This window comes from Parus major, chromosome 13, assembly GCF_001522545.3.
Source record: "Parus major isolate Abel chromosome 13, Parus_major1.1, whole genome shotgun sequence".
NCBI lineage: Eukaryota > Metazoa > Chordata > Aves > Passeriformes > Paridae > Parus > Parus major.
In genome coordinates this window covers 2,930,973-2,940,137 of record NC_031782.1, presented here as the reverse complement: position 1 = coordinate 2,940,137, position 9,165 = coordinate 2,930,973, and positions in this window count along the sequence as shown.

The window sequence follows — 9,165 nt, the reverse complement described above, 5'->3', positions numbered from 1 at the left end:
CATCCATCCATCCATCCATCCATCCCTCCCCTGTTTTGGATCCAGGCACTGGAATTCCCACCTGCTGGTGATATGGCACCAGTCCATCAGCTTTTCCTCACATGAGAATATCTAGGCCAAATTGTCATTCTTGAATTTTTCATTCAATGCCAAAATTGCACTTGAGAACAGTTATTGTGTGAATCATTAGTCGTGCTTTTTTTATGAGAAGATTTTTAGAGCAAAATTGTTGGTTCTACAGCCTGTGGCTTCTAATTACTCTGTTTTCACTTTAGAATTCTTTTTCTTCGAGACCCCTGAGTCCCCTTTTTCTTGAAAACTTGAATCCTGTGAAAAATCAGAGGTGAGTTTTTGACAGAGGGGAATTAGAAAAGAAAGGGCTTCAGGGGAAAAAAAATATTAGCTGTGGAAGTGTTTATCTCACAGCTTTGTGTATTTAAGCAGACAGACATGGTTTATATTTGTGAAAATGCAAAGCTGCTCCTGCTTTGAGGCTGCAGGGCCTTTGGCCTTTGCTCCTCTTCTTCTGACACACTCTGTTAAAGGTTTTAGGTTTATTGAAAGATATTAAGAGGTGATTTTGGACCCGGCATGTGTTGGGGATATGGTGCTGGTGGTGTCTGGCTGAAATGTCCTGGCTGGGCTGAAACCACTGAGTTCCATGGCTCAGGGATCCCTCACAGGGACAGAGTGTGAAAGAGCCCTGCCTGACCCAACCTGTGTCACTTTTCCTATCTAAACCTCTTGGTTTCATGGAAATTTCCAGAAACCATCACCAAACAACAGCAGGTCCTGGAGGTGCTGCACCACGGGTTGAATAAAAGGAATTCTGATGTATTTGCTTGGAAGACTTCTGGATCAAGCTGGACATTGTTGTATTTGTTCTTCTGAAGTACAAAATCTCTGTTTTTGAGCTGTGTTTTTATGGTGTGGCACGGCATCCTCGGCAGTGCAAGGCTGAACCTGGACCAGCTCCTCTGCCCCACCATGGACATGCTCCAGTCAACAGATCTGGCCAGAAAAACACAACTTTCTGCTTTTTCTTCAGCATTCCTTGGGCCATCAATTCCCTCTTGTCCTGCTGTCTCGGCCTCACTCTTCTTCACATCCCAAAATGTGTGTAAGGTAGAAGTGGGTTCAGAAAGGAGCATGGAAAGGAGCTAAATTTTTGTTATTTCTGTTGTGTTTTCTGAAATTCTTGCCTAATTTTCTTGTGGAAAAGCCATTTCTTAAAGAGCCAACCTTGCACACATAACCTTCAACACGTGATTTGTTCCACACTGACCTGGTTTGATAAAGACTCCACAAAAAGATGCATTCACCATTAGAAACACACAGATTTCAAAGCCCAATAAAACCAGCAGAGAGTGGGAAGGAGACCCCTATCTCACTTTCTCTGTAGGCTTTCCAGTGACAGGCTCTTGCTGGTTATTTGACAGAAGCCATCAACAGGCATCCTTGGAGGTGAGCATTTAATGTAGGATTCGTTTTAGCACTTGATTCAGTGGCAATTATTCCTTGAACATTATCAGTGAAATGACACTAATGCACTCTGCATTCTGCTGCTTCCAGAGGTGCCAAAAAGGGAGAAAGGAAGCACTGGAGCAAGAGAAACCAACTTATATTCAGTTAAAATTTATTTATAGGTTGGTGTTTCTGAAACAGATCCTGTCTTTTTCCTTTAGTGCATGTATTTTTATGTATTTATCTCTCACACTTGTGAATTGTGGGATGTCTCATGCCTGGAAATTCACCTTTTGAGGCAGCCAGGGCTGGGAGATGAAACCTGAACCACACAAAAGTGTTTCTCATCTACCTCCTGCTGCAGAACCTGTGAACCCAAGAATGTGCAAACTGTGTTCTCTCCCCAAAACCACAATCATCATATTGAACCAGACTCATATTTCTGGTTTACCATGCAGAACCTAACAAAAGGAGAGCCACTAAATCTGTAGCAGAATCTTTATACTCAGGTCCATCCATAAAAAAGTAAAGAGCGTGAAAACTGGCTGGAAGAGTCCTGGAAAGGAAAGGAAGTTGTGGAGATGCTGGATCTAGAAAAGGTGTGACTGGAGGAGAACAGGCTGTCTTTGAAATCACTTTTAGGTGGGAAAATGGGCAGAGGAGCTGGATTTACCAGTTTGTTTGGAGCCAATTCCTCCACTCACAGACTACATCTGCTTGAGGTTCATTTGTGCATTGTGAACAGGTTGCATTTCTCAAAAGAGAAAAGTTGGGCATCAGCTTGAAATTTTGGAGGTTGCCATGGTTTCAATATTTTTATCTTCTCTTCAAGTCATTAAGATTGCATTGCCAATTTCAGAACAATCACACCTGGAAAACAGGACTTTCTTGCTTGTAGGAGTCAGAGGTTTAGAACACACACGTGGAACTGTGCAGATATCTCAGCCCTGAGCAAAACTGGTTGTGAAATAGGCAAAGAATGACAATTCTGAGCCAGCAGGATGTATTTCTTAGATGGTCCATGAGTCAATATAAAAAAAATAATAGATTAGGTTTATAATGTAGGAGAAATGTGGAGCATTCTGTGAACTTTTCAAAGCCTGAGCTTGAGTAGAAAAAAATGATTCCAATTAGCAAAGTCATTAGCCAGGAACAGAAAATGACTCAGAGAAAGTGTCAGTGGGTTGAGTAGCAACCTGGCCTCTCCCTTTGGAGAGAGACAGCTCAAACCTTCTGGAGCCTGATCTGCCTCATCCAGCATCAGCATCTTTGCTGAAACACATCTTCCTGGTCCAAATGTTCCAAGAACAAGGTTTTCCTCTTGTGGGATTCAAGATACACAGCAAAGCACACTCTGTTCTCTTCAGTCAGCCAGCTCTGCTCATATCCTCCAAAGGGCCTGCAGTTAATTGCAGAGTCTCTGCAGACACCAGTCCTGATTTATCTGCTTGGGTGAAGTTTTGTTTATCCCATAAATTGAAACCATTGGAGTGAAGGATCTGAGCTGGCTGTTGGAGGAGCAAAGGGAAGGAGCTGGGGCTGTGTGGAGGTGGCTGTGGTAGCAGGAGCCTGCTCAGGTGAGATGTTTCTCCTTGAAAACATCTTGTCCTGCCTGCAGGAGCTTGGCTGTGCCCTGAGCAGGGTGGAAACTTCTCCAGAGCCTCCAAAAGGAGAAGGATTTGCTTTCAGCACTGCCTGGGACTCCTCAGTGGTGCTGTGGGTCTCGTGCTGCAGAGATGTTTTTGCTCTGTCAGGGAGCTCTGAGAGTTTTCTGCCAGAGGAGTTGTGAGAGCTGTGCTGCAGAGTAAGTAGAAAAACATGGGAAATTGGAAGGGAATACACTCATCCTTTAACATGGCACTGGGGAGTAAAACCCACTCTGGCTGAGGTGCTGAATGTGGTTTGTGCCTCCCCCCGTGGGGTGGAATTACACCCCACCTTTGGAGCAGAGGAATCTCAAACACTCACACGTGCCTTTACACTGGGATGGGTTTTATCTGCAATCTACATCTCGGCTTTTATTAAAATTCAGGATACTTCAAGCACCTTTTTTCTTTTTGTCAGCTCTCCCTTCAACTAAGATCTGTGAGGCTGAGATGTAAGACCTTCATGCCTGGGCTGTTTGCATACAGTTTTTAAACTGCTGTTACATTTCTGGCTGTCTTTTTCCTTTCTCTCTCTTTTTCCTCCTCCCCAGAAGCCCAGTTATTCAGCAGTTAAGGTAAACCCTTTAATTTCACCACTAAAAATCCCTTACCTGTCTCACTGCTGTTTTATAATGTTCATTTACTCCAGAACTCAACAAAACAGAGCCACAAAGAAGAGAAAAAACAAACTGTGAACCTTTCAAAGCACAGCTCCATACACTGTAAACCATCACTGTTTTAGGAGCTGGACACCTTCCAAAAAGAGCTGATTGCTCCTTTTGACTCTCCATGAGGATCTAGGAATTTTTCAGGTGTTTAATCCCAAGAAAGCCCTGATGTAAAGCATATATTTACATCCCTCCTGAAAAACAAAACTGGGAATCTTCATGAGCTCTTCCCTGGAGCTCCTGGATTCTGCCAGCTCATGAGCTTTGCTGACTGATCCCTCATTCCTGTGGAGTGCACTCATCATGTTGAATCAGTATCTCGGAAAGAAAGGAGGTCTTGGGGTTAAACAAGGTCCCAACAAACTGAACTCGTTAAAAATGCAACGTCTGGAGCCTCAGTCTCAGCTGAGCTTCCAAAGGGAAGCAAATGTCAGGACTCGGAATTTCAGGCAAAACAAGTGGAAGTTTTTATTTTTGGCAAGCAGGCCACGAGCTTTATCCTTTTTCAGGAGCTCTCAGTTCATTCTCAGTTGAGTTGCTGTTAATAAATGAAGTGGCCACAAATGTGAATAATTACGGTGAGGCCTGTAGGCCACACAGAGGCAAACCCCCCTTTTCAGAGAGAGAGGGGAAAAAGAGTTTCTGAGAGAGGTTTTAATGCAGTGTCCTCAGCAATTTCACCAAAGCACAACACAGGAGGACAGATTCCTTCAGTCAGGGTGGAAGTGCTGGCTTGGAAGCCAGTAATTTCCTATTTCTCACATTAATACCACCTAGATTTAACTTCAGAGCGCTTTTGTCATCAGCCATTGACCTCTCTGAGGTGACAAACATTTTATCCTGGCTATGAAAGGTGTCTGCTGCCAGGTATCTTCCATATCCCAGGGACACAATAACTTTGTTCTGTAGCTGTGCAAGAGAAATTACATCCCACTGCTGGCACCTCTCAGTTCAAAAGCAGCCCAGAGCCAGATAAATGATGGCAGTGACTTAGCCTTGACATTTTTCTTTTCATTTTACAATCATGACACATTAGAATGTTTCCGCTCTAACATTTAAGTCAAGTGAAAAGCACATTTTAAATGCCTGATACCAGTTTTTTCGGAGAAAGATAAGATTATTAATTTTTTAAAAGAACAACTTTTCCTGAGGAGACATGAAGTAGAAATCAGAGAGAAGGCCAGCAGTCCAGATTTGCCAAGTGGGAGGGACATCAGCCTCCTTTGTCCCCTGCCCATTTGCAATTCCAGGAGAGTCCTTGTAAGGAGCCTGACACAATCCTTCCTCTCCTTTCCTCTAACCCAGCCATATCATTGCTCCATTAACACCACTTTTGATCTGTACCCATCCAAGCAGAGCACACCTACCACGGAAAGGACAATAAATAAGTAAATAAATCAGTGGTGGAGAGGAAAACCCTTCCCTGATGTGACCCAGGTAAGCACAGAGAGAATTGGATCTGTGGATCTGTGAGAAGGGAGCCCCTGGCCACTCTGATGGCACAAACCTTGTTCTCAAAATCCAGCAGATCACTAATTTTATGCACTTTTAACCACATTCGAGTTTGAAAATGATCAGGAAAGGCACTACCTGCCAAACTGTGTGGGACAGAGGACACAAAACCAGGCAAAGCTTGAACATCCAGGTGCTGTGGTGGAACTCAACCCACCTTCACCTGCCTCTTCTCTTTCTGTTGTTCTGAGTGTGCTGCTGGCCTGGAGGAGCCCCACTTCCCCCCAGGATTCAGTTCTGAGCCCTGTTTGTATTTCCAGAGCAGCCCAAAGAAGGCTGAATGGCCTTGGTGAACTGTGGACACACCGCACTGTTGAAATCTCGGTTTGAATTTGAGCTGCTGTGCAAGCTGAGGATTGCATTTAATGGTCCCAGAGATAAATTATGCTCTCAGGCTGTGAGAGAACTCCAGAGAAGACATCTCTACACTGGGGCTTTTGTACCTGTGAGAGTGATTGAGTAGATAGAGGCCCCAAAATGACGGGTAAGTATTGAGGATAAATGGATGTAATAAAGCTTAATTGCCCTACATCACCTGCCTGGAGTTATTGAAAGAGAGGAGAGAGCAAACAGCAATAAGACCAGTAATTTCAAGTCCACAGTTTGTCACCTGAGGGAAAGAGGTGGATAGAACAGGCAAGACTATTCCAGGGGCTGTACATAATCCTGGCTCAGTTTTCATAAAGGCAGAACTCACTGTCAGCGCTGATGGACCCTTACTGGAAATACAAATACACACATTTCTCTGCAGAAACACTCAGGGAAGAACTATTAAATACATCTTAATTTAGAGACTGCCTTCACTGGTCCAATTCTGGTGAGTAACAAAATTCAATTGAAATTTAATCAGCAGATTGAGCATTGCTAACATTTGAGAGTTAATTAGGGTAATAATTACTGAAGAAACGGGTTTGCTGCATTGAGGAGAAGTTGCTATGGTGTTGCCATATATGTTTGAGAAATCAATTAAAACCCATCCTCTGGTGTTGACAGAATAGCCACAGATGAAAAGTTAAATGGGCAAAGCAGCAGACACAGGAGCAATTCCAGTGCCACCCCTGCTCTGCTGTTCCATCCTTCCTGAGGGTTTTTTCTCTTCAGATCAGTCCCAAGTGCTGATGAGGACTCAGACTGCCTGAGAGCTGAGGGTGGAGGATTTAATTATCCTCTGGTTTTGACTGTCAGGGAGATGGCAGGGTTGGGAATGAGGAGATTTGGTAGGGAGAAAGAAAAATGTCTTTAGAAGGAGATGGCAGCACCAAGGTCTGGTCACTCACTCGTGGAGGTGAAGTCTGGAGAACCTGACTGAGGCTGGATAACATTTGTCTCCTGTGTCAAAAACGATCTGGGATCAATTTCAGAGCAGAATAGATTTTAAATAGAAATGAAGAGCAGGCTGTGATGAGGTGAGGAGATGTCTGAGGGAAAGGCTGACACACAACCAGTGTGTTGGACAGCACTGAGAAGACAAAGAGGATTTGGGAGGTAAATTCTCCAGTGGTCTCCCTGAGATCCTGATCCACCAGCAGGGCTGGGAGCTGCCTTGGAGCACAGGCAACTGAGTTTTCAGGACATGGAGGATGAATGGAGAGGCTGGCAGGAGCGAGGAGCAACATATTCTTTATATTTAGTTACACCAAGACACCAGAGGCTGAGTTGGGGATTAGCAATGGCCATTGTGACAAGGATGGGAGGGTATTTATGAGAGCTTGGAGGGACAGGAATGGAGGGAATGGCTTCAAACTGAAACAGAGGAGGTTTAGATGGGATATTGGGAAGGAATTGTTCCCCGTGAGGGTGGGCAGGCCCTGGCACAGGTACCCAGAGAAGCTGTGGCTGCCCCTGGATCCCTGGAAGTGTCCAAGGCCAGGCTGGACAGGGTTTGGAGCAGCCTGGGACAGTGGAAGGTGTCCCTGCCCATGGCAGGGGCTGGAATGAGATGAACTTTCAGGTCCCTTCCAACTCCAAATATTCTGGGGTTGTGTGATATTTCCTGTGGGGACACACCCCACACAAACACTTTTGGCAGAGCTGGCTCTACTTCACCTCCAACACAACCCCATTGTTGGAAAAAGGGAGCGTAAGAAGGAACATTACTGTGGGAAAAAGAACAATTTCAGCTCAAATCTGTCCCCCCAGGTATCTCCATGCTGTGCCTGCAGCTGCTGTGAGGGAAATAAGGAGCTGTAACCAAACTTGCAATTACTCCTCCCTCCACCCTCACACTGACTTCTACACCCAAAGCAGGAAGGAACAGAGAATTTACAAGGTGAGAACGAGAGACCTCTCTGATTTTTAGAATATCTGCCCTGTTCTGCCTGATTACATTGCTGTGGCATCAGGGAAGGAAGGGTTTCCCCACAGAAGGACTGGACCCAGTTTTCCTGTGCAATTGTCAGCTATTTCAAAAGAGAAACACGGGAGCCTATCATTTGTGAAGCTCAAAATTTTAAGAGAAAATTATTCCTCTTAAAATGGCAAGCAAGACAAAAGGACTTTTCTTAGCACAATTTAGAATTTTTCTCTCTTTCTTAGCACAGAGTCTCAGTAACTTTTAGTATTTTTCTCTGCTGACAAGCCACTGTAAGAAATAGCTGCAGGCTCAGGATGTGATTTCTGGTGTTTATAGAGTGTAGCCCCTTGGATATTTATTTGCTACAAATCATTTTTTGCTGTGTCTCTTTTCAAGAGTAACTACAATAGCAGATCCTGTACACGGTGGAAATTCAGAAATGCATAATGCAGTGGCAGAAAATCGAGTGGAAAAAGGGATTGTGCTATGGGATCTCATGGAAATGTGTAGAAGAACAAATTGTATTTTAACAAAATGAGGAATTTATGTGAAATGATAATGTTTTGTGTTTTCATCCTAAGTGTGAAGCAAAGTGTGAGACCATCATGAAGTTTTCATGAAGTTTCTTTTTGCAAGGCCTGTGTACAGAAACTCAACTGTCAGCTTAATCTTGAACTTTATAAATCTTGCTTTCATTTTTATGAAAGAAAAATCTTCATGCAAACTCCTTGTAATGATTCTGATAAAAATGGGGTGGTTTTGTTGTTGTTTCAGCTTCATCTAAATAATAATGAAATATTTATTCCTGTCTCTTTCTCCTAGTGTTTAAATGTTGCTGCTGCACAAATTATTCTCAAGGATGAAAAGACCTAAATCCTCCAAATTAAAGCAGACAATAAAGCTGTCCAAACCCCAAATTATTTATAAGATCAGGACAACAGCTGACAGATTCTAGTGGGATAAATTGCTTTTCCCCTAATGAACTAAATTTTAAAGGAAACAGCACACAGAATTAGTTTTCCCATTTATCTCCTGATTCACTAAGTTGGAAGATGAGAACAACCTGTAATTCTGCTATGCCCCTCTGTTTCCCTCTGAGGCTGCCAGGAGGAGAATGAGGAACCCTCTGAAGCCCCAAAGCAGCATCATTTCCCTCCTCCAGCCCCATCCCAGCCTGTCCCAGCCCTGGGAATTCTCTCATCCCATTTCAGCTTTACAACGTCACCCTCTAGTGGAAATCCCAGTGTTTTCTTCCCCCAAATCCACCTCGGATTTACGGGAATGTTCTGCTCGATTCGAAAGGTGAATGACAGTTTTATGGGGGAAAATAAAATACAGAGAATCGCCGTGGCCGAGTTTTTGTTGTTCATTTTCCTTTGCCACGCTATGGGATTTTGAGGTATTTGGTGAGAATGTGCTGGGAAATGGAAGAGAAAATACAGGAAGAACGGAGATAATACAAAAGGACGGCCTGAAGAGCAGCACAGAGCAGGGCAGCATCACTTCTTAAAGCCAGAATAAAGTTCCAGGTGGCTTTCCTAACCAAGAATCCCTGAATGCAGATCTGTGAGTCAGCAGAGGA